Raw genomic sequence first — 23,962 nt, 5'->3', positions numbered from 1 at the left:
GATGCAAAATGTCCAAATTTATTACAATAATGACATTAGATGTTAGATTTGTCATACCTTTCTCCTTGATGATGGTTGCTCCCCCTTTCTCTTGTTGATGTGAAATTGGTTTGTGAGCTTGATGATGGCCTTCTACTCTCAAACTATTGATTTTCTCTTCCTCCTCTTGGTGTAAAATTTCCTCTGCCTCTATTGTGATCTGATCTTCCTCTTGTTCTTCCAAATGAAAGTTGAGTCTTGAAAGCATTCTCCAATGATGAAGTTTCCGAACGATTCAACCATTGTTCATGTGATAAAAGAGAACCCATTAACTCATCTATTGATAGCAAGGAGAGATCCTTAGATTCTTCAATGGTTGCAACTCTTGAATCAAACTTATTTGGTAGACTTCTAAGTATTTTCTCTACAACTTGTTGATCCCCAAGAGTTTCTCCATATGATTTGATTTGATTTACTATCCCCATTGTTTGAGTGAAGAATGAGTCTATTGAATCTGAATCTTTTATTTGCAAATTTTCAAAATCTCTTCTAAGATTTTGTAACTTTGAAGTTTTTACCTTTCCTGTGCCCTGGTATGTTGATTGCAAGTTGTCCCATGCTTGCTTTGAGCTTGTGGCAGCAACTACCTTTGGAAATATTGCTTCCTCCACTACCTATTGAATAAAGAACAGTGCCTTAGCATCCTTTTTCTTATTTTCCTTTAATAAATCTTTTTTAGCTTGTGAAAGAGCTTGATATGCATGTTGGTCTGCTGGTTCAGAGAACCCACTTTCAACTAAATCCCAAACATCTTGAGAACGAAAAAGCGTTTTCATTTTGATGCTCCAATAATCATAATTTTTGCCATTAAAAGTTAGAATTTGCGGCTAGGAAATACTTCCACTGGTTCTTGCCATGATTTAACAGTAAAACTTTCTAACTTGTAACCACTACAAACCCTTTCTCTTCCTTCCTCACATAGCAACTATAATCTCTTCCTTAGATCTTTTTGCTCTTATTTGCCCTTCACCCACAGTGACATCTGCCTATAAAAATAATGCCTAGATTTTCTATAGCTCTGATACCAATCTGATGGATAGGCAGAGGACAAAAAATAACAAAGACACAGAACAATACGATGTGCTGCTTGCACAATAAACTGTATTACATTTCATTCCACTGTAATCTCAAATGAGTACATACTGCCTTTTATAAGAAAGCATACAATATTCTAGAGAAATCTACTATTAGCCGAGAAGACAAAACATCTACAACTTCTGGAAAAGTATTACAACTGACTCAACCTTTGGAACAAACCCTAAACCTAAACCTAATAATCTAGAAGCATAGTTTAAAATGAGAGATCTAGAACTCTCGATGAGAAGATAGCAATAAATAAAGTAGTTGGAGTAGGTAAGGGCAGGGAAGATTAAATGGATAGCTGAAAGCCTACATCACCAAGAAGCAAGATTTCTTTGAGGCATTTGATCACATGGGTCTGGTTCATTGTTTATTGTTACGTACTAATTTTCATTAGCATTAGCATTAATTGTACAACTTCCTACAGCCTTTTCAAAATGAATTATTTAATAAATATCATACTATCTGACATTTCCTATGATATTTCTTTGGAGTGTTTTCAAAAATATTTCACGTACTGTCAGATTTTCATGGGGAGGGCTTGATTTTGTAAATTCTCTGGAGGAAAACTGGATGTAGCTTTCTTGCATCCGAAAAGTACAGAAATATCATCTAAAATGAATGGAATTTTTAGTTTTGATCTACTTGTCACTCCCATATAATCTTAGTTTCCAGTGTCCTTAAATAACTGGAAGAAATCTCAAATTTTAGGCTTGTTTTTGAGTAGTAATCTCGCTCAAGTGTAAGGTAGAAATCTTTTATATCTCGTGGCAGAAATCTTGACTTCTAAGCTTTTTATTGAATAGTAAGGTAGTAAATTTTGATCATGCCCTTTGATAAAGAAATATGTGGTGATAGGTTCTAATGTGTTCCTGCTCAAGTGGACTATTGATTCCTGCATGTTGAAAATACTTTGTTCCTGCTCAAGTGGACTATTGATTCCTGCATGTTGAAAATATTTTGTTAGAGCTTTGAGGGTTTCCGTTGGAAATTTGAACAAACCTGTCACATTGGTGCACAGGTATGTAAAATTTGTGTGTTAGCCTTGTGTTTTATGAATTGATTCGTAGGTTTTGTAAAAATGTGAGGGATAATTTCATTTGAATTTGGCAACTTCTGTGTAATGAATTAATACTTGGGTTTTATAAAACTGTTTAGCACAAATTCATATGAATATTTTAAATCTTCTATTTTCGGAACTAGCCCAGAGGATCATGCGTTCCTGTGGAGGGACTGTGATTTCTCTGCCCATTCTGTGAAGGATTTATCTCAAAGTTTCCTTGGACCCATTACCAGAGAATACAACGCCTTCAACTGTAAGCCCTATTTTGTCTATTAACAAGGAGGAGGCAGGTTTGAAGAAAACTGGAAATGACATGAACAAGAAACTAAAGATAGATCCGTCCATTTTTCAAAAGCAGGGGAGGGCATATAGACTGGTTTTCCAGAGTTTTTCTGCTTAGCCTATGGACTGGTTTTCCATGAAAAATTCAATGGACATATTTCATAATGTTTCATTCTTTGATAAAGGATAAGGGATTAGTAATTCAAGTTGAGAATGTAATTAAAAGATTTATGTGGGCAAAGCGCTATTGTTTTGGAGAAAAAGTTGTTTGAATAGAACACAATAACATATATCCTTTACTTCTTGGACTTCAACTGAGGAGATTTCGGATTATAGCTTGTTCTTTTATATTAAATAGTCAAATGATCTCTAAAATGATATAAAATGATCTATAAATTACTAAATATGTTTTATTTTGAAGAAGAACTCTGGCATTGTTCTGCAATATGCCTAGATTAATACACTATTGTTTGCTAAGCATAATATGCTTTCCCACAAATATTATTCTAATATTTTATTTTTTTCCAGGGATGTCTATGCCATGGATGGTATATGTACCTTGTTCTGAAATTGGATGTTAGCAATCATTGAGGAAAATTATGCATGCACAGGCAGACATAACAACATAAAAGTTTGTGGAATTTTGCAATGCATTACCCAATCACGTTAGCTAAAAGTTTCAAAGTCTTTTCTAAGTTTGTGTAGATCCAGTTATCATTGAAAGGTTTTTACAATACACAATGCACTCCAACTACAACATTTGATAACAATCTTCTGTCATTCGTACAATTTTGTTGGTAGTTTACTTGCTGCTCTATGGCTACATTTTATCATAGACATATTTGATGGCATCAATAGATACATAACTGCTTTTTTATTTTTGGTTTTGACAAAGTTTTCTTAGAAAACACAAAATTTGCAAGGTGAGATTGAAAACTAGAATTGAAAATCATGATTGTGAGGATTACAACTGTACAATACCCATAACTTTACACATTTTCCCCATTTCCCACTTACATTGATTCTATTTTACACTCATGGCCAGATTGGATATAGCCATTTCTATGACTGGTAGCGTCTGTCAATGATCTATATATAGTATCACACAGTATTTTCACATGGACATTGCCACAATTTGAATCACTCGATCTATGGTCTATATAGAGTATCACACAATATTTTCACATGGACATTGCCACAATTTGAATCACTCGATCTAAAATAGCCTACAAAGAGGATTCAAGAATCTACAATGACACTATAATAATCAAGAATCTCCAAAGACACTATAATAATCAAGAATCTCCATAGATACTATAATAAACAATAGAGGACCCCATTCGCAATGATGAATGCACTAACTGCCCCACAGAAAATTCAACCTAGATAATCTAGAAGTATCTCATGCGAGCTGCATGGCTGATTGGCAAGCAGTACACATGTCAAATCAATTTGATTTCTACAAAAAGGAGCACCAGCTAAGCATGCACCATTAACTTTGAACCTACTACTGTTCCATAGCTTTCCCTGTTGACAACTCTGTAAGTGTTAAAAATTAAATAATGGTGAGCTATATGTGAGATGACTAATATTAATTGTGCAAGATACTCTTTATTTTCAATGCAAAAATACTATCCTTTTCTAGTTTGAGAATGGATATTACTCTATATTTTCTTCCTATCACTTACAATATTGATTTGCTATTTCTAATCCAACTTTACAAACTTGCAAATGTTCCTAATGTCACATATATAAATGCAATCACCATATCTAATTTCAATCCTTCTACACATGCAACGTAAATGATGATACTGTCACTTATAGAAGTGTATGATGATAATAGTGCTTATAATGATATATTGTTGTTTCAGGTGTGCAGATATATTCTTGCAACAATGATAATGATGATATTTTCAACACAATCTATGATACCACTTGGAATGTTCAAGTTATGCAATATTTTCAGCTTTCTTCAATAAAAAATTAAAAAAAAAGTTATGCAATATATATATATAATATTATTTTAAGAACAAAATTTGTATTGGATATTGATCACTGCTATATGTGACATGACTAATATTAATTGTGCAAGATGATCTTTATTTTCAATGCAAAAATACTATTTTTTTTAGGGTGAAAATTTATTCAAGTTGAAAGAGAAACAAATACAAACAGAGAAAAGGCATCAAACAACCCTATCAAGATCAACCAAGTGATCAAGGTGATGGAACAAGCCCATCGAAAGTTGAGTCTTATCAACAATGTTCCAATTACACATATGGTTAGAAGCCCACTTTGCCAAACAATCAACAATAGTATTCCATTCCCTAGGAATATGAGTGAAAGTAACAGAGTCTAAAGAAGTAGACAAATTATGAATCCGGTTCGCAATCAAAGCTAACTTCCAACTAACAACTTTAGAATGTTGTTGATTCAATAGACGTATCACCGCTTGTGAATCAAATTCACAAATAAGCCTTCTCCAACCAAGGTCACAAGTATTCTTCATAGCATACAAAATAGCTATGGCCTCCATCAGGTTTTTAGTCTAAAGACCTTTATAAATAGAAAACACAAACTGGATATCCCCCTTACTATCTCTACCAACACCACCAATGCCAGTAGGGCCTGGATTTCCCTTGGAAGACCCATCCGTGTTGATTTTAAGAATACCTTGTCGAGGGCACTCCACTTCCCCACCTGATTTATCTTTCACAAGGGATGTCTACACATCTTTCTTAGCAAATTTCCATGTGAGGGGGGTATATATAGATGAGTTTTGAAAATATCCTCCCTTGGTTCCATGGCCTTAGAAGTGTCACATTTTGTAGAAATAGTTTCCTGCAAAGAATGGAGAATTTTCCACCATAAGTGATAAACCTCTAAAAACTCAATCCTAAAAGATATGACGGTTCCTTTCCAACCAGATATGCCAAATAATAAAGGAGGGTTCAAGAGTCCAAGCAACTTGAAGAAAGGAAGTCTTGATAGGAGCCTTACCCCAGCGAGCAAAGAATTATGTCAGTGAGGAAACATGCCAACAGGATTGGTTCCACACATTCCACCAAGAGTGCCAAATATGTCTACTAAAAGAGCAGTGGAAAAAGAGATGAGAAATATTTTCTTCACTATTCTAGCATAGAACACACATGGAGGGTCCTTGGAATCCATGCTTGAATAAATTATCCCATGTAAGACATTGGCTATGGACTAGTAACCACATAAAAAAATTACATATGGGCCAAGAAAACTTGTACCAGACTTGCTTCCACCAAGGCATCTAAATGTCCCCCAATGTCTGTCAAAGAAGCTCAACATATCCTATAGACACTGAAAATTTTCCAGACAAATCTTTGTTGTCCCAAGAAAGAACATCATTACCAACCAAAGTAGCACACTCATGAGACTGCAAAATCTAAAACAACTCCTTCCTATCCTTCTTAGATCCTCCTGGAGGCCATTGAGAAGGGTGTTTCCAATGAAAGGAAGAAGTCAAACCTCTAACATACCCTATCTTATAAAAATTAACTGTGTCCCAACCAGCAGCACTAAAATATTGATAGATGGCATGTAGCTGAGGATGAGTGTTAAGAATAGGAGGGTGCCCATCTCAGGAGTCAAGCCAAAATAAAGATTGGGATCTAAAATGAAAAATCCAAAAGAGACCATCCTTAACCAACTAAGCTCCAAACTTAGCGTAGTCCAAGTCATGGATCCTCTCCCTTCTAGAGGAAAGCAATGTACTTCAACCAAATCAATATCTAGAAAATACTTATGGGTGAGAATATGAGCCCAAAGTTGATGTTGGTTAGTACACCAATGCCAATAAAGTTTTGCAATGAGAACTTGTCCATTTAAAATAGCTGATCATAAGCCAAGACCACCCTCCTGCTAAGGTCTACACCCTGTTTCCCATTTAACTAGACTCCATTTTAAAGTTGAAAGGTTCCCACTCCAAAGGAATTGATAGGATAGAGCATAAAATTCCTGAAGAAAATACATTGGGGCAGCTTGAACAAAACACCTATAAATAGAAAGGGTTGAATAACCAATTTTAATAGAGTCAGGCGAGTAGTAGTTGATAGCCATTAATGAGTCCAATTATTAACCTTTTGCCACAATTTATCAAGAAAAACTTGCCAGGAAGATCTAGGATGTCTACCAACAATAAGAGCATTATCTAAATAAACAAAGGGAAGAAATCCAAACTAAAACCTCAGAATAGCAGCAATACACCTCTGAATAGCGTAGGGAGTATTGAAGAAAAAAATGGAGGATTTGTTCTCATTAACTTTCTGTCCCAAAGCTGCAAGATACACATCCAAAGCATACCTAAAAGAAGTAGCTTCCTAAAGACAGTCCTATTCCATAAATGAAGTCTCATCCACAAACTGAAGATGTGAAATAGGAGGCAAGCTAACACCCTTTTTCCACCCATGAATCAAACCATGGTGAACAAGAAGCTTAAGAAAGTGGCTCAAACCCTTGGCTAGAATGATAAAGAGATAAGGTGAAATAGGATCGCCTTGACAAAGTGCTCTAGAGGTAGCAAAGGGCTCTAAAGGAACACCATTCACTAGAACAGAAAAAGAAGTTGAAGTAATACAACTCATAATCCAATTCACCCATTGTTGGCAAAAACCAAAGGCCAAGAGGATCTTTTGGAGAAAACTCCATTTGACTCTATCATAAGCCTTAGCCATATCCAACTTAATGAACATAGTTCGCTTGTTTGATATATGCATAGAGTGAATAACTTTAGAAGCAATAACAATTTCTTACCAGCCACAAAACCACCTTGTTCCTCTAAAATCGCAACTGGAAGGCATATCTTGAGTCTATCAGCAATCAATTTGGTGGTAATTTTGAACACAAAATTACAAAGAGCAATGGGACAAAAGGAGTCAATATTGTCAGCACCTTCTTTCTTAGGGATAAGAGTCAGTAAAGTATAGTTCAATGCATGAAGCATTTGCTTATTCTGAAGGGATTCCTTAACCACTTCCAAAACATCCATATTAATAATTTCCCAAAATTCTTGAAAGAATTACACAGGGAAGCCATCTAGGCCTAGAGCTTTACCTTTATTCATCCCAAACACAACGTCTTCAAGTTCAGATATCAAAATTGGACAAAGAAGAGAATCATTCATAGCATTGGTGATAAGAGAAGGAATGCATGAAAGAATTAAGTTCTCCTCCTTAGCTGCAGGTTGAGAATCCTTAGTAAAAAGGTTAGAATAAAAGTGAAGGGCTTCCTTGGTCATAGTAGATTGAGAAGAAATATTAAGCCCTTTAGTAGTAACAAGAGAAGAAATATACCCTTTATTATGATGAGCCTGAACAAAATGATGAAAGAAAGCAGTATTTATATCCCCTTCCTGCAGCCAATCAATGTGAGCCTTTTGCTTCTAGTAAATCTCTTCTCGAAATCCCCATTCTTTCACATCCCACATAGCCTCAAATTCTACCCGGCCAAGAGCCTCTATAAGCCCTGAGTCCCTGATTTGGTGAGTAATCACTGCAAGATGATCTAGAGCATTCCTCTTTCTAGATTGAAGGTTTCCAAAGAAAGAAGTATTCCATCTCTTAAGATGATATTTGATATATTTAAGTTTCATCTCAAAGACAAACATAACTACGCCATAAGTTGGGCCACCCTCTCTCCACCACTTAGCCACTAGATCATAAAGGGACAAGTTGCGGAGCCACATAAGCTGGAATCTAAAAGAAGGGTTCCTAGGGAGTGCAATAGGAGAAGAGGAGAACTTAATCAACCAATGATCAGAACCTCTCCAATCAATAATTTTAGAACTCGTAATTAGGCCACTACTAACTCAATAATTAGAAACAAGAAACCTATTCAAACATTCTGAAATAGCTTCCTGACCACTTTGTTGATTATTTCAAGTGAAAACCCCATTCGAAGGCTTAACATCAATAATAGAAAGAACATTCACCTTGGCTTGAAAAAGATTAGAAGTAGGGCCAAGCATAGCCCAACCTCCTCTTTTCCCCTCAAGACTTAAAATAGAATTAAAATTGCCTCCTAAAATCCAAGGAAAATAAGGAGCACAAGAATGCACATACCTAATGTGATCCCAGAGATGAATCTTCCCATGAATGTCAATAGGGGCATAAACGTTTGTCACAATAATAGTCTCACCAAAGTCCAAGGTAGTAGCCACCATAGAGATTGAGTAATGACTAGAAATCTACCAAAGGGGAGAAATCTTATGAGGGTCCCAGAATAGAGCCAAACCTCTAGAATTCCCTTACAAACCAATACTTTGATAGTGACTAGCATACCAAATGCATGGATCAAGTTGATGCATAACCTTAACAGAAACCTTAGTCTCTTGAACATTAAAGACATCTAGAGAATGAATTACAATCAAATCATGAATAGCTTTTTGATGACAGGTGTTATTCAAACCCATCACATTCCAAGAGAGAATGATCATCGAGGGGTTTGAGAAAAGTGAGCATCAATAGGTTTAACAAACCTAGATTCTACCAACAGATCTCTAGTCATTTTTTTTTTTTAAGGTCTGTCTTCTACCCTTTTGAGGAGCTATTAGTGGGACTTTTCTTAAGGGGTCATTTTTGTACTCCCAATCTATGAGATGAACCCTTATTATTTTGAGATGAAACTAAAACTTCTCTAGTTAAATCATCCAATACAATGTCATCCTCTATGGAATTATTTAAAGTTACCTTAGCCACTTGTTGTTCATGAATAGCTTGAACTATTTCTAGTTCAAGAGCTGGTACAACCTCCATATTGACCCCAACATAATTAGAAGTGACCACATGTGGGACCCCTTCTTCCAAAGCTAAATTATCCAACACCTCAAACCTATTAAATCTTCCATCTGTCTGTCTATCCTTGAATGGCCTCTTATGACCGCATCGTTTAGCCTTAGTTTTAATAGATACAAATACTTTCTTGTCCTTTCCCTAAGGTTCAACCATCATGGGAGCTTTCCCTTTGTCCTCTTTACCTAGAGGAGGAGGTGCCAAAGAAGGGGAATCAACATCCTTATGAACTTTAGGGCAATGTTGCAGGAGATTGCCATACTCATGACAATACTGACATCGAAAAGGTAGAGATTCATAATCTAATTGCTAAATTCATGATGGAGATCCCAAAAAAATCTCCATTGAATCTGGCAGGGGATTATTGAGATCTATCTCAACACAAATTCAGGCAAAAGAATTAATTTTTTAATCAAGGGTTTGTGTAGCAACTACTATAGGCTTTCCCAGGAGACTAGCAATTTTATGTAAAATGTCTTCTTGCCAAAACTCCATGGGGAGGCAAGGTAGACGGACCCAAACAAGAACTCAAGAAGGTAGCTCTTTAGCTGAATTAAAACATGCATGCCATGGCTTTATAAATAATCCAACTTTATTATAAAAATATGGGCCACCTTCAAAAACTCTATTGTGATTTGCAATATTCGAAAAAATAACCATAAAATAGTTATTTGTCGCAAGCATAATGTCCATATCTCCTTTGACATTTGCCAAGAACACTAGATCCAAGCCTCAAGAGTGGACAAAGGAATACGAATACTAATAAACTTATAGATTAGAGCATGCCTACTCCAATATGAAACATCTTCTTCGACCAAATTGGGAGGAATGACCAAAACTAGGCAATCTTGGACTCTAGGAAGACACCCATTAATCTTCTTCATATCAGGGCCAACACTCGTATAAAATGTATCTACTTGTTGAGCATGCATTCTTGAAGAGGACTCATTATGAGCCATTCCCATGCGAGAAAGATCCACAACTAATTCCATAGAGATCGCTGCCATGCAAAGATTGAAACCAAGAAGATAATGCCAAATAAAAACAACACCCACTGTAAGCTTAAACACTTCCACAGAACCCATGTATGAAAACTTGCAACCAAGCTAGGACACATCCATCTCTCCTCACTTCATCCTAAAAATCTTTGCTTCTTTTCACAAAAATATTATCCTTTTCTAGTTTGAGAATGGATATTATTCTATGTTTTCTTCCAATCACTTACAATGATGATTTTCTATTTCTAACCCAACTTTACAAACTTGCAAATGTTCCTAACGTCACCTATATAAATAAAATCACTGTATCTAATTTCAATCCTTGTACACATACAAGGTAAATGATGATACTATCACTTATAGAAGTGAATGATGATAATAGTGCTTCTAATGATATATTGTTGTTTTAGGTGTGTAGATATATTCATGCAACAACGATAATGATGATATGTCTGATTTGGATGATATTTTCTTGCAACTATGGTATGATCTCTAATAAATTCTTTTGAACTATGTAGTTGGTTTAAGAAAGTAAATAATTTTCTTCAAGAAATGTCTATAAATTGGCTCTACAACAAGCTAAACTAATAGCGTGAAGAGTTTCTAGGTTGTTAGACAATTGTATTACATTTTCTCCTTTTGATAGCAACATGTTTGCTATAGCTGAAAGGTAAATTTCAGTAATTCTATCTTTTCCTTGACATTATTTATGTTGCTAGACTTTGTTATGAACTTGTATATATCTCTTCAATTTATTTCATTTTATCAACTTCTTCCTAGCTACAACAATTACATGTTTTAATTCCTACAAATGTTTTCAAAGGATAATGAGATAAAGTTCTCTCTTCACCAAATCTTGACTCCTCATCAAAAGTAGAGTTATTATAGTGATTTCTTTTATTTTTATGTTCAAACTCAAAATCACTACTACAATCTTGCTTAGAATAACTTGGATTAACAATATCTTGTTTGTCTTGTTCAACCTTAAAATGTTTGAAATATTCTATATAATTCACCTTCTCTTTAATAAAAATAATTTGCTTGAGTACCTTGGGGTGAACAAGAATCACATGTTGCCATTCTTATTTCCCAACATCTTGATTGTGCAATCTATTTTCTTTAAATTTGACTTCATAAGCTTAGCTACTTCCTCAAGAATAACCTAGGTCGCAAACTAATTTAATAATCAATTTTCCAAACCCCCACAATTACTTTGAGAAGGTTTGATCTCTGGATTACTTAAATTTTCATATTTTATCATATGTCCACAAGTTTTCCTCAACTCCTCTACAAAAAAAGGTGTCACCTCAAAAATCTCCCTAGAAGCTAACAAGTTACCTTTTCTTCCATTCTTATTTCCCCACATCTTGATTGTGCAATCTATTTTCATCATATTGAAGTTCAAAAGTTTAGTTGCTTCCTCAAGCTTTGAGCTTATGGTAGAAAATGACTAAGTAGATCTAAAACACTTCTCACTTTTTACAATGTTTTTCTCTTCAATTACGCATGATAGACAAAAGCTCTATGAAAAATAAATGATATCAAATGCAGTTAAGGTTGCTAACTTCTTTATGAAGAAAAATCAACGATAGTTGAAAATAAATAAATAATAATTTATTATGTATTCTTTAAAGGGTGCTAGCTCAATGGAAGAGCGCCTGCTTTATAAGCAGGAGGATGGTGGTTCAATTCCATCATACCCTATTATGACCAAATACACTACCAAATATGTGACTAAATATGCTATTAAATATGCTACTAAATATGCTATTAAATATGCTACTAAATATACTACTAAATATGTGACTAAATATGCTACTAAATATACTACTAAATATACTACTAAATATTTGACTAAATATGCTACTAAATATGTGACCAAATATACTATTAAATATTCCACTCAATACATTACCAAATATGTGAGTAAATATATTAAATATACCACTAAATATGTGACTAAATCAATATCAAATGTATGACTAAATGTATGATTAAATATAGTACTAAATATATGACTAAATATGTGACTAAGTCAATGATTAAAATCAATGACTAAAATCATTTAGTAGTAAATTTAGTAGTGTTATAAATGACTGGATATTAACTACTATTAGTCACGTGACCAAGTTTAGTCACTTATATACAAGTTTTAGTAGCTTTTTTAGTCACATATTCATGTTTTTGCACTAGTGGGACAATGTTAATGCAAGGGCTAAAATGACCTACACAAATGCTAAGGGATTAGATACTAAAGTGGATAAAAATGTGGAAGTGAAATTGTGAAAGGTATGCAGTTTTTGACTCTACATATTGGCCCATTTTAGTGTGCTTATGAATATAAATGAATATGCACATTGAAGGAAAGCTACTAGAAATAACTAAAATTTTGATGCGAAAAGGATGTTGCAAAGGAAGCAAACAACTCTTCAAGCCAATGAAGCATACTCTTAAGTTGAAGACCTTCAAATAAATGCATTGGACGAAAAAAAATTGCACAAGACAACAAAGTTAGAACATGAAAACCACAAAGCCATAGGGGTGAGAATGTGATGAAGATATAGATACATAAGCAAGGACATGGATAACATGTATACAATGTAGAATAAAAATAAATAGTGAAAAAACTATAACTTTTACGTTAGCAAAGTGAAACAGATCTTGATGCAAGAGGTTGCTTTAGTACTATGTGTCATCCCTAAAATACAACACAACATAGGAGAATTATAAAATGAAGAGACGAATTTGATGATTGATTTCTTCAAAGAAAAATGCACCCAAAAGATAGGGAAGTGACCAATATTGAAGAAACCATATGACTTAGATGCTAGCTTGGTTTGTTGCAAGGGGTCATGTAGATGTGTTGGGTAGATACTTTGCAAGTGATAGTTTTGGGATCAATTGTAAAATGATGCTTCCAACCATAGCATGTGAGACACGGTCTTTCCTAATTATAAGGGAAGGCTCCCCCTATCTATTGTTGCTAAAAGCAACCTACACTAAACTAACGCCTAAGATTATGTACACTAGACTAATTCATAGGGCATTGTATTTGTCATACTCTCTTCTTGTAGAGTGGGAATTCTTTTGTTGTAGAATACATGACTCTATTTTTGGGTAAAAGCACAAAAATGTGTCACCCTTTTGTAAAGGGAAAGGCTAACAAAAGTATAACTATTCACCTTCAATGACATAAAACTGGTATTATTATTTAGAATTTGAAAATGAAGTAAACTAATAAAATGTGTAGAAATGGTTTAATTTTAGGATTATAATTTTTAATAATTATTTGGAATAAGAAATGATATATTTTTCTACTTTTTATAGATAATTTTTAGTTATTGAAAAATGCTAAAAATTAGGGGTTTAGTTCCCACCACAAAATTATATGGAAATAAACTTATATCCATTTGAACTCAGACTATGTTATAGATAACACATATATCTAGAACATTCAAAAATAAAAATTGACTTTAGACTTATATTTTCTCTTTTATAGTGATTCAAATTTCAACTCACCCAAAATTGATGGTTTTCATCTCATACCACATTTTTTCAAAACAAATATATTCTAACCAAAAGAAAAATTATACATTTTGAAAGAGGACTCTCTCCTCTAGAATGTCATATAATTTTTATTTTATTGGGATATGATTTAATATTTTTTTCTTTCTCAAAATTGACATATTTTCAAGTGTTAAAATGTGTGCTTGCAGATTTTTTTTATTAGAATATACTATATCTAATTAAAACACCGTAAACTCTTCATGAGAATATTCTTGACTTTGAGATCTATAAAATAGTATTTTTATTTTACTAAAAAAATATCATAAAAAATAGTAAGAGTTATTGAAACATCGGTTTTCTAAAATAATATTTTTATTTTAGTAATTGGATACAAACTAGTATAAAACATGCATTTAATAGACATTTCTAATTGGAAAAGTGTGAGACCGTATATAACTTAGCTGGAATGAATTTATCTAGACCATATGTTTGAGAAAATTTGATTTTTGGATAGAAATACTAAAATTCGGTCATTCTAATAAGTCAGCCTAAAAGGTGACACAACTTTGTACATTTACCCTTTTACAACAATCGAGCTAAGTTCAATTTAGCAAAGTTAAAAACAAGGAGCTCATGAAAGCTCAAGAACTTTCCCCAACTATGTATGTGAATTCAAGAATAAAGATGAATCATACATGCAAGTCAAATTCTCCAACACATACTTCACCTTACATGTATTACCATAGAAAATAAAAGCAACACAATTTTTGCAAGTTACCTCCTTGCTTGAGCATTCTACAGTAGCTTCAAATGTGATAAGCAACTCAAAGTATGCAAGACCAAGTCTACAAATGAATTATAATTGTAAACCCATTAAGTAGCTCAAAGTTTACAACATTGAATGTAAATCCCTTTTGAACAACAACACAACACTCATAAATAATTTCTAGAAAATATCATTAGATGACAAATTGAATCAAGACAAAGTTTGAAAGTAGCTTGCCTCTTTAATTTAATGCAATTTGATTTACATCTAAGCTCAATGTCTTAGAGTGCTTAGTAAATTGGTAGAGTTTTATTGAGATAGAGACTAAGACCCACTTTATTTTTTGATGCCCCATTTACTATGAGATTAGGGGGAGATTTTACTATCGATTTAGAGATTGCGGGTCTTTCTCAATATTCCTCAAATACACAGACCAACGATGCCTTGCGCTTTACCTCCAAGAGACCAGGAAGCTTCATAACCACATCTCTTATTCCCCTAGTACTAGGCCTTAGATTAGTGTATCACCACCTTATTTTCACCCTTGTTTTTGGCCTAAGGTGTGAAATGACCATCTAGTGCTCCTACCACTTGCCACTCCAAATCTGTGAGACCCCAAAGTGGGTACACATGATAATGCCATTCCTTCAATAGTTCTTAGAGATGGTTTAGAGCTCTTGGTTTCCTTGGTCCTTACCCTCTAGTGTTGGACTTCTTCCCCTTGAGGAAGGATCCCTAGTCCTTGACTTGGCGATCTTCTTCTTTTTCTTTATTGCTTGCTCTTTATCAGACACCATTTGGTGCTCCTATTGTTGGCTATCTTCTTGGTTGTAAGCTTTTAGTCCCTTAGACCCTTTTGGTGGTTTCTTTTTGGACATTAATAATTTTTTCTTATCTTATCTATCTATTGCATTGCCAAAAGATAAAAGATTACATAGAGGACCCTCCAATACTTATGTGAGGGGCTTAGAGAAAAATGTGGGAGAGGTTGAACTAAGATTTATTCCACAACTAATTGAGTTGACTTATTCAATTATTGCAAGTCCTATTGTATTTTGACTTACAATGTGATCACATGCAATTACTATTATAATATTTCATTATTTATAAATGAGTGGTTGCAAATGGAGTTGTAGTCTATTTAGATAGAGAACAACTGAGAACAAAATACAAACTTTCTCAAAGGCTAACATGAAATTTTGTATGTTATCTACAAACTACCTAAAACTCTAATTAGTAAACTAAATATACTTAAATTATTATTTACATAACACTAAATACTTTATTACCCTCCCTTAATGGTCATTTCACTAACTACTCTACAAAAGACGCAATGTCTTTTGGTCACCAATACAAAGAAGGATACCCTCTCCTCATCAAGACATTTTGTAGTTGTTAAAGACCCATGTTGGATTTGCATATTATTAATAGCCAAGAATCCCTCCAACCTAATGATGGGTAACAAAGTTGTACCTTTGAGATTAGTTGTTGAAATTTGAAACCATGATTATATGGAAAAATCAACAAACCTTTTGAATACAAAAATCCTGGAAAATACACATTTGCAAATGTTTGTCCAAACAAGTCTATGTGTGACCTAGAATAGATTGCAAGAAACCACAAATTTTTTGTGTAAAAATCACCATACCTTGAAATTGAAGTTTACAAAATATCATTTTTTGGAAAAAAAGGTCCACCAAATGAGAATCCATATTTTTGAGGAAAATCATATAAAACCTATAAAACAATTTTTGTCGATAAAATAAAAAAACCAAACATGATGTTTGAGGAGAAAAATTAATCATCTAGAACCTAAAACACAAAATTCAAGACACAAATCATAGTAAAAAACTTTTTTTTTTTTAGGAAAACATTAAAATGGTAAAACCCTTTGACACAATGATTTTTTAGGCAAAGCATCATGCAAAACCTATAGTTATATTTATAGGAAGAAAAATTATAAAACCCTTCAAAAAAAATTTAATGATTTTTTTAAATTAAAATCCATCCAATTTTTTCTTAAGGAGAAAATGATTAAAAACCCACTGAGAAACCTAGAATAATTTATAAGGCACAAAACTATAAACCCAACAAGCAATATTTAGGCAAAATTATTAAAACCCAAATGTAACTCTAAGAAACTAATTGTAACTTGTAGAGACTTATGGTCATTAGGCCATCATAATTGAGAATCAAAATTAGTTCCATGCCTAAAAAACATGTCCAAACCATTCACATGAACCATTCTGCTATCTTGTCTCTCACTCTTGAACTGCACACAATACAAAGAGATCTCACCAACAACTAGAAATGACTCTTGAAAAATGACATGCATCTTGATAAAAAAACATAGATAACTCCTTAGCTTCAAATGTAGGGAACTCTTGGCTAAGACAAAGAAAAAATGTGTAAAAAGATACATCTAGACAAATAAGAGATCACATAAAAATTACAAGCAAAGAAGTGTGCCAAAAAGAAGAGGTTTTCTCCCAATATGAACACATATTTGTAGGGGAAGACTAGAGTGTTTTCCAAGAAAAAAACCTTGTTTTAAAGTTGCGTAATTCACAAAAAAAACTCTTGAAATCTTGCGTTTTCACATAAACCTTCACAAAAAGAAGCTTTGATTTTTCTAGAAAATCAATCTAAAAACCATTTGATATCGAAAACCACATTTTATTCATTACAAAATGATACAAGAAAAAAATTTTGGAAAACAATTCTAGGTAGAGGACCACAAATTTTTAAAATTCTTCAAATTGTTGCAAATTTTCAAGTTATGCAATTGTAAGAAATTACATTATCCATTTTACATGTATTACTAGTTTTAAACGAGCTTTGATCTTGTATTGTGGGTCATAAAGCTAGACTTACAAGTAAGAGTTTTGTTAAACTTGCATTACACGTTTCCACAAAAACCCAAAGCTTTTACTTGCACAGTTATCTATAAAAGACAAAATTACAAGTAACTCATGAAGGATTTGAGCAAATACACAAATCAAATCCGCAAGCCCTCAAATATGTGGATGCAAAAAACATGCAGAAAACCTATCATGGAGAAGAAAAAGACAAGAAGAAGCAAAGGTTTGATCTGAAAACACAAAAACTATATATTTAGAAGTAGAAGAGATTATGAAATACAAAGAGATCATTCCTTATAAAAGGAGATAGAAACCCAAAAAAGGGTAACCTAATAAGTTACTAAGGGCAACCTAAAGGTGAAAGTTATTTAATAATTACTAATTAATTATTAAATAGAGAAAGCTAAAAAATGCATAAAGAAAAATCTTAAGAAGGGAGAAAAGGTAATTTAATAAATGAAATTAAATTATCCTTTTTCTCTAACACCCCCCCTTAAGATGAGGAACAATGCAATTACAAACAATGCTAAAAGAGAAAGGAAACTACAATGTTGAAAGAAAACTTGGGTCCTAGCAACAAGGCCTAATGAGGTACCCAATTACACCAAAATATCTTTGAAATAGAGAAATAGAGAAAACCTAGTGGGAAAAACTCTACTCTAAAAAGAGATAGCTGAAAAATCTAGTGAAGGAATGAAGAAGCCTCCAACTAGAGGAATTTCCCAAAAAATAGGAATAAAGAGTGATCATGAAGAACATCACTGAAGCATGTAGAAGCTGCAAAGCTCTATCAAAAGATAACTGCGAATTTGAAGAACCTCCATTGAAATAGAACCTGACCAGGTAGAGAAGACTATAATAACAAAGGCAAACAACTGAACCCAAAAATGCAAATGGCATAAAACACTAAAGCCTGAAGAGCTAATCAATTGAACCAAGGAAGGCTACAACCAAAAAGTAGGAATGAATAGAAGAGTATCTATATGGTAGATGATCCATCTCACCTAAATGCATAAGTACCTAGCCACTGCACTCACCTAATACATAGGATTAAATACTAAATACATAGCTCACTCCAACGAACCACAAAAGTATGAGAAATAATAAATCCCCCCCCCCCCCCCCCCAATGCAAATAGGGTGAGATGATAGGCAACTGAGAAAGTGGACCAAAAAGAACTACAAGTCAAGGGACCATGATCAAGATGCATGAAAGAGTACATAAGTGTGTGCTAAGGTGATCAATGTTAGACATGTCATAAGGCTAATGTCACAGAAGGGACACTCACTTGGAAAAAGGAAGATGGCAAACAAAGGCAAAATATCAAACCCCCCATGGCACTTTATCAGAGTAGCACATGTACAATAATGCACAAGATATGGTGAATCCTGAGAATATAATAATTTGCATGAGTTTCCTCAGATGACACTACTCAAATCAAAAGGCAAAATAAGGCAAACAATTGAAACAAAAAATATAGATGCAGTATGGCATTTTATCTCAATGCATTTGCAAGAATGAATACAAATGATGTCTACAAAGATTAGAAAAGGCATACGACTAATAAAAAAGATAGTATAAGTCATGACAAACCATCTTAAGCAACAAAATTGATCCCTGGACCTAAAACAACTAGGATATCCACCAAATAGAAAAAAGTAGAAGACTAAATAGAATGTGCCTAGAGTAGACTTTGGAATACAACTAGCATCACTAGAAAGAGCACAGAAAGAGCTTTCCAATGATATAAAGAAGTCCCAAATTGGAGATCGGATGCTCAAGATATGCCTCCCAAAGTGCAAAACTAAACATCTAGATTTGATTGCCAAAATAGGCAACCAAACTGCATCAAAACCCAAAAACACCTATACTAATGTCCTTGTCTTGGAACCAACTTTTTGATACATTTTTTGGATCAAAAAAATATGTTTGTATGCTCAAGTTATGAAAAACAAAACTCACAGGGCCCTTAGAATGCAAAAAAAAAAAAAAATTAATAAAAAAATAAAAAACCTCACATCTGCCACCGCATCACTGGTGGAGTAGCAGCTGAGCAATGGGTGCTCAGAGGGCTGTTGATCTGGTAGGAAGGCCAGCAGTGGTAGCTAGTGGTGACTGTGTGACATCACTAGCAATTAATTAGCTATTGTGGTGAAAAAACCACATTTAAAAAAAATTGTGATTTTTTTAATTTCTACCTCGAACTATGTGCTAGAGGTCATACAGCCCTACCAATCAAAAAAAAAAATCCCTCTTGGATCAACGTTGTCCAAAACAGACAAACTTTATATGGAAATAGGATTTTGGTGCCTTGTGATGATGTCCCTTTGGCCTCAAGAAGCTCTAAAAATCAATAACCCCCCTATTTTCTTAAAAAATATTTGAAAAACACTAAATCTGATGTGCCAAACCCTTGTTCTCTCTTTTTCTCCAAATATCAAACAAGCTATAGTAGATCTGGCTTTAATACCATGAAGGATTTGAGCAAATACACATGCAGAATAACTATCATGGAGAACAAAAAGACAAGAAGAAGCAAAGGTTTGATCTGAAAACATGAAAACTGTATATTCAAAAGTAGAAAAGATTATGAAATAAAAAAAGATCAATCCTTATAAAATGAGATTGAAACCCAAAAAAAGGGTAACATAATAAGTTACTAAAGGTAACCTAAAGGTGAAACCTATTTAATAATTACTAATTAATTATTAAATAGAGAAAGCTAAAAAATGCATAAAGAGAAATCTTAAGAAGGGAGAAAAGGTAATTTAATAAATTAAATTAAATTATCCTTTTTAAAGACTAGAGAAAATCAATTTTGGGTATTAAAAGTCTAAATAGAAGTGCAAGCAATACAAAATTGCAATCGACTTGCACTTGTTGTCTAGAAACTCGAACGAAAACCACAAAAACTAACTTTAAATAAATTGATGAAACAAAAGTTAAAGACCATGACTATGATGACAAATGACTTTATGCTTACATATGTTGGACAAGAACCTTGTAGAGTTTCCAAGAGCCATAGAATACAAAAGTAGACAACTTTTTCTAGTGTTATCTCCAATTTTAGCCAAGCAAAAGATGGTAAGAACAAGATGATAATGTTAAAAGGATAGATCAGAGTCTAGCAAGTTGTGTTATCCTAGGTGATTTCAATTTAGTAGAGAAGTAACTTTGTTGTGGAGGAAACTCACTACCAAAAAAGATGCTTAGTTGAACCAAGTCTGCTATGGAAGAGAGCCACTATTGATAGAGATAAAGATCCAAGGTATGAAAAACTTGTTATTGAAGAAAGTCCCTAGAGGCACAAGTTAGGACCCAACCCAACTCTTGAGGAAAATCACTTCACAAGACCTAATAAGTTTTGATATGTACCATAGATGGAAAAATTAGACACTTACCAAGATAGGTGACAAATAGAGAATCACCACAGTGGGCAAAAATTAGACATGTTGTACCATGAGAAAAGAATATACATGTTATATTTAAGAATACACAAGCTAGTTGAATATATGTGCCCCTTAGCATATTTATATGCTAATATTTTAAGACAAATAAGATGAGAAAAAGAAAAGAGTGAATCCTAAAGAGGAATATACACCCCTTAACAAAAAATTTCCTTGCCCCATCATGCATGTGAGGACAACCGTAGAGACTATTATGTTGCTACTATAGGTAAAGTTTTAGTGCACACAAAATTCTACCATTATAAATCACAATGAGCAAAGAAGCTACAAATACCACATAGTGAGGAGTGACATATTTGAAGAAAGGAGGTGTGAGAATCTCATGAAAGAAAGCTTAGAGTGTAGAAAGAATAGGATAGAAGTGAACCTTGATAGCCCTCGTCATGTGAAGAAGAAATAGGTTTATCAATGAATGAAAGATTGTTGACACCAAAGTCAAGAAGTTTTATTTTACCCTTCAAGGCCTTACATTCACTAGTGAATTGGCCAAGCTCTTGATGATAAGCACAAAAAGAAAGTTTTGTTTATCATGTTTATGAAAATTCTTGTGTGTAAGAGGAAGAGTAATCAAGCAAGCTATAAAAAGACTCAACAAAATATTGTCTAGTTCAAATAAGGCTGAGGAGTAGGAAGAAATCCTTTCTTTTGTGAGAAAATTTTGAATACTCACTAGAAGAAGACATAGAGACATTAGTCAATGGGGGAGAGGATGTAGACAAAGGAGAAGACTTGTAACCTAAACTTGCTATAAAGAGTGTAGAGTCAATTGCAAGGGGACCTTAAGTCCTTATGCCATGTACCCAAAGACTATTTCCTTTCTTTCCATATTTAGAAAGAATATTGAATCGTCAATCATAAGGTGATCACAACTCCTAAAAAAGGGGAGGATCAACCTTAATGTCATAACCAACAGTGTTCACATAATCTTGTGTCATAGAGTAATAGTCATGTTTGACAACAGGTGTGACTGATGTTTTGGAATGTTAAGGTAGATAGAGCCAACTTTATATTCTCAATTGAAGAGATCAGTAAAATCTAAGGAACCCCAATCATCAGAAAGAAATTCATTTGTTCGAGAAGAAGCATTTGAAGAATCATCTTGAAAAGAAGCATTAAGCTTAGTAGGAATAAGATCCACAAGATCATCCTTGAAAGAAGTATTGAACAATGATGTTAATTAATTGGGAGATATAGAAGGAATATTTTTTTTAGAGTATGAGGAATTGAGGAGTGACCAGTTGCAACCATTTTATACAAATGTATGGCATCAAGGTTATCCTTAATTTAAACTATTTTATTATTATAAAAAAATTTAATAGCTTGATGAAAGTTTTATGGGACCACACCCACATTGTGCACCCATAGTCTACCAAGAAAAAGAAAATATTGTAAAGGTCCTTGAATTACTTAGACCAAGGTGGAAATGATCACAAGTCCAAGTTTCCAAGGTACTATTATTATACTTGGAGCTTGGTGATGAGCATTATAAACCCACAAATGCCTAGAGATTAAGCTGCAAGTGAAGTAGGATCTATCTTAATTTTAGGTAATAGATTGAAATGCTACAAAAATTGAGTATTGAATTGGTATCAATGAACATCTACCTAATATGAATGTTGTAGATATATACTAGAATAATGAGTGGATCAACTTTGTTTTTCATTTCACAAGGAGGAATACTGATAGAATGTAATGTCTGAAGTATCTAAGCACACATAATCCTTTATGACATTCACATTAGCCCATCTAGCAAAAGTTGGCGCAATATTTTGTTGTGAGGTTTTAACACCATCACCCCTTTGCAAATGGGGACCCCCTCTTTCTGCTTCAACAATAATCATAATAGTGGTCTTAGGTGGTTTTAGTTGGCAATATTTTCAAGTCCCCATTTCTAAGAGTGAATTTGAGCTATTTTGACCTACTATGAAGTAATGTTGGTCTAGGGTGCGAGTGAGGGTTGAGTTAACTCTATCAAGAATATGGAGTTGGGACAAATAAATTTGGGAGGAAATAAGTTAAAACCTTTTAGAGAATCCTTGTTCTAGATTTAACGCAACCTTAGAAAGTCAAGAAAGTTTATGGGAGGTTAGAATGCTGAAGGCATGTTGAATCTTGAAATATGGCTTAGTTTGATTTTTATGAAAACCCTCATAATTGAGAATATTTATTATAACTCCTATGAAGTTGAAACCTTTCTCAAACATCGTGAGAATATTTATGCAAATATAACTTAAAGTATAAGTTACATTTATTTCCTTTCTTATGTTGGATACAATTGATTAATTTTGTATTGTCTTTGATGTTACACAAATGTCATATAATTATTAGTTAGTGTATGCCTAGCTCACTCAGATAGTGAAGACAATTTTCTATGTCTATGGAACATTCCTATGTTTGCCTAGTTTAGAAGACGGTGTCTATTGAGTTCACTTGGGCATCGAACAAAAATCTGCAAAAGATGAATTTAAACAAGCTCACTTGGTTAATGAAGGAAATATTGGATGGAATTAGTGTTAACCAAGAACACTCAGATACCAAAGGATCTTTGCAAGTTTGCAGTGTTAACCGAACTTCTATTGGTTAACATAGGGAAATTGTTTCTGAGTTAGTATCTACTAGGCTAGGTTAGAAAATGAAGGATTTTCCTATTTTGGCATATCAAGATTAATTAATTTATCTATTGATTCCATATAATTGAGATGATAAATGTTAATTATTCTAAGTTGTATTCTAGCCGACTTGAAAATAGGAAGGATATAAGTATAAGGTCAAGTTGTGAGGTAATATGTGTGAAGTGTACAATAATAAAGATTTGAGAATCACTTTGAGGAAAAAATTTGAAGATAAGAAGGATATTTTTGAAGAGTTAAAAGGATACATTTGATCAAGAGAAGGATCAAGTACAAGCCAAAATAGAGATGTGTAACAAAGTTGGCTTAATAGCTATTTGTAGATCCTCTAATAAGGTGGTAGTTCTGTTGAACTGTCTAAAGACCTCTAACAAGGCCACTCCTAATAGGGTGATTGAATCCTCTAACAAGGTCACACCTAATAATGTGTTTTTTAATCTTTAATAGGGTT

At 33.5% G+C, this 23,962-nt stretch overlaps 1 non-coding gene across 1 annotated transcript; it reads left to right on the top strand.

Moving 5' to 3' along the window:
* The first annotated feature begins 11,912 nt into the window (after positions 1-11,912).
* Positions 11,913-11,984, top strand: TRNAI-UAU (transfer RNA isoleucine (anticodon UAU)). Its single transcript has one exon. It is a non-coding gene; the product is annotated as a tRNA-Ile (tRNA).
* The last annotated feature ends 11,978 nt before the right edge of the window (positions 11,985-23,962 follow it).

The sequence above is a fragment of the Cupressus sempervirens genome, chromosome 7, assembly GCF_028749045.1.
Source record: "Cupressus sempervirens isolate cs-2001-9-10 chromosome 7, ASM2874904v1, whole genome shotgun sequence".
Lineage (NCBI taxonomy): Eukaryota > Viridiplantae > Streptophyta > Pinopsida > Cupressales > Cupressaceae > Cupressus > Cupressus sempervirens.
The sequence above is the reverse complement of the archived record's forward strand: the minus strand, read 5'-3'. Positions and strand labels throughout refer to the sequence as shown.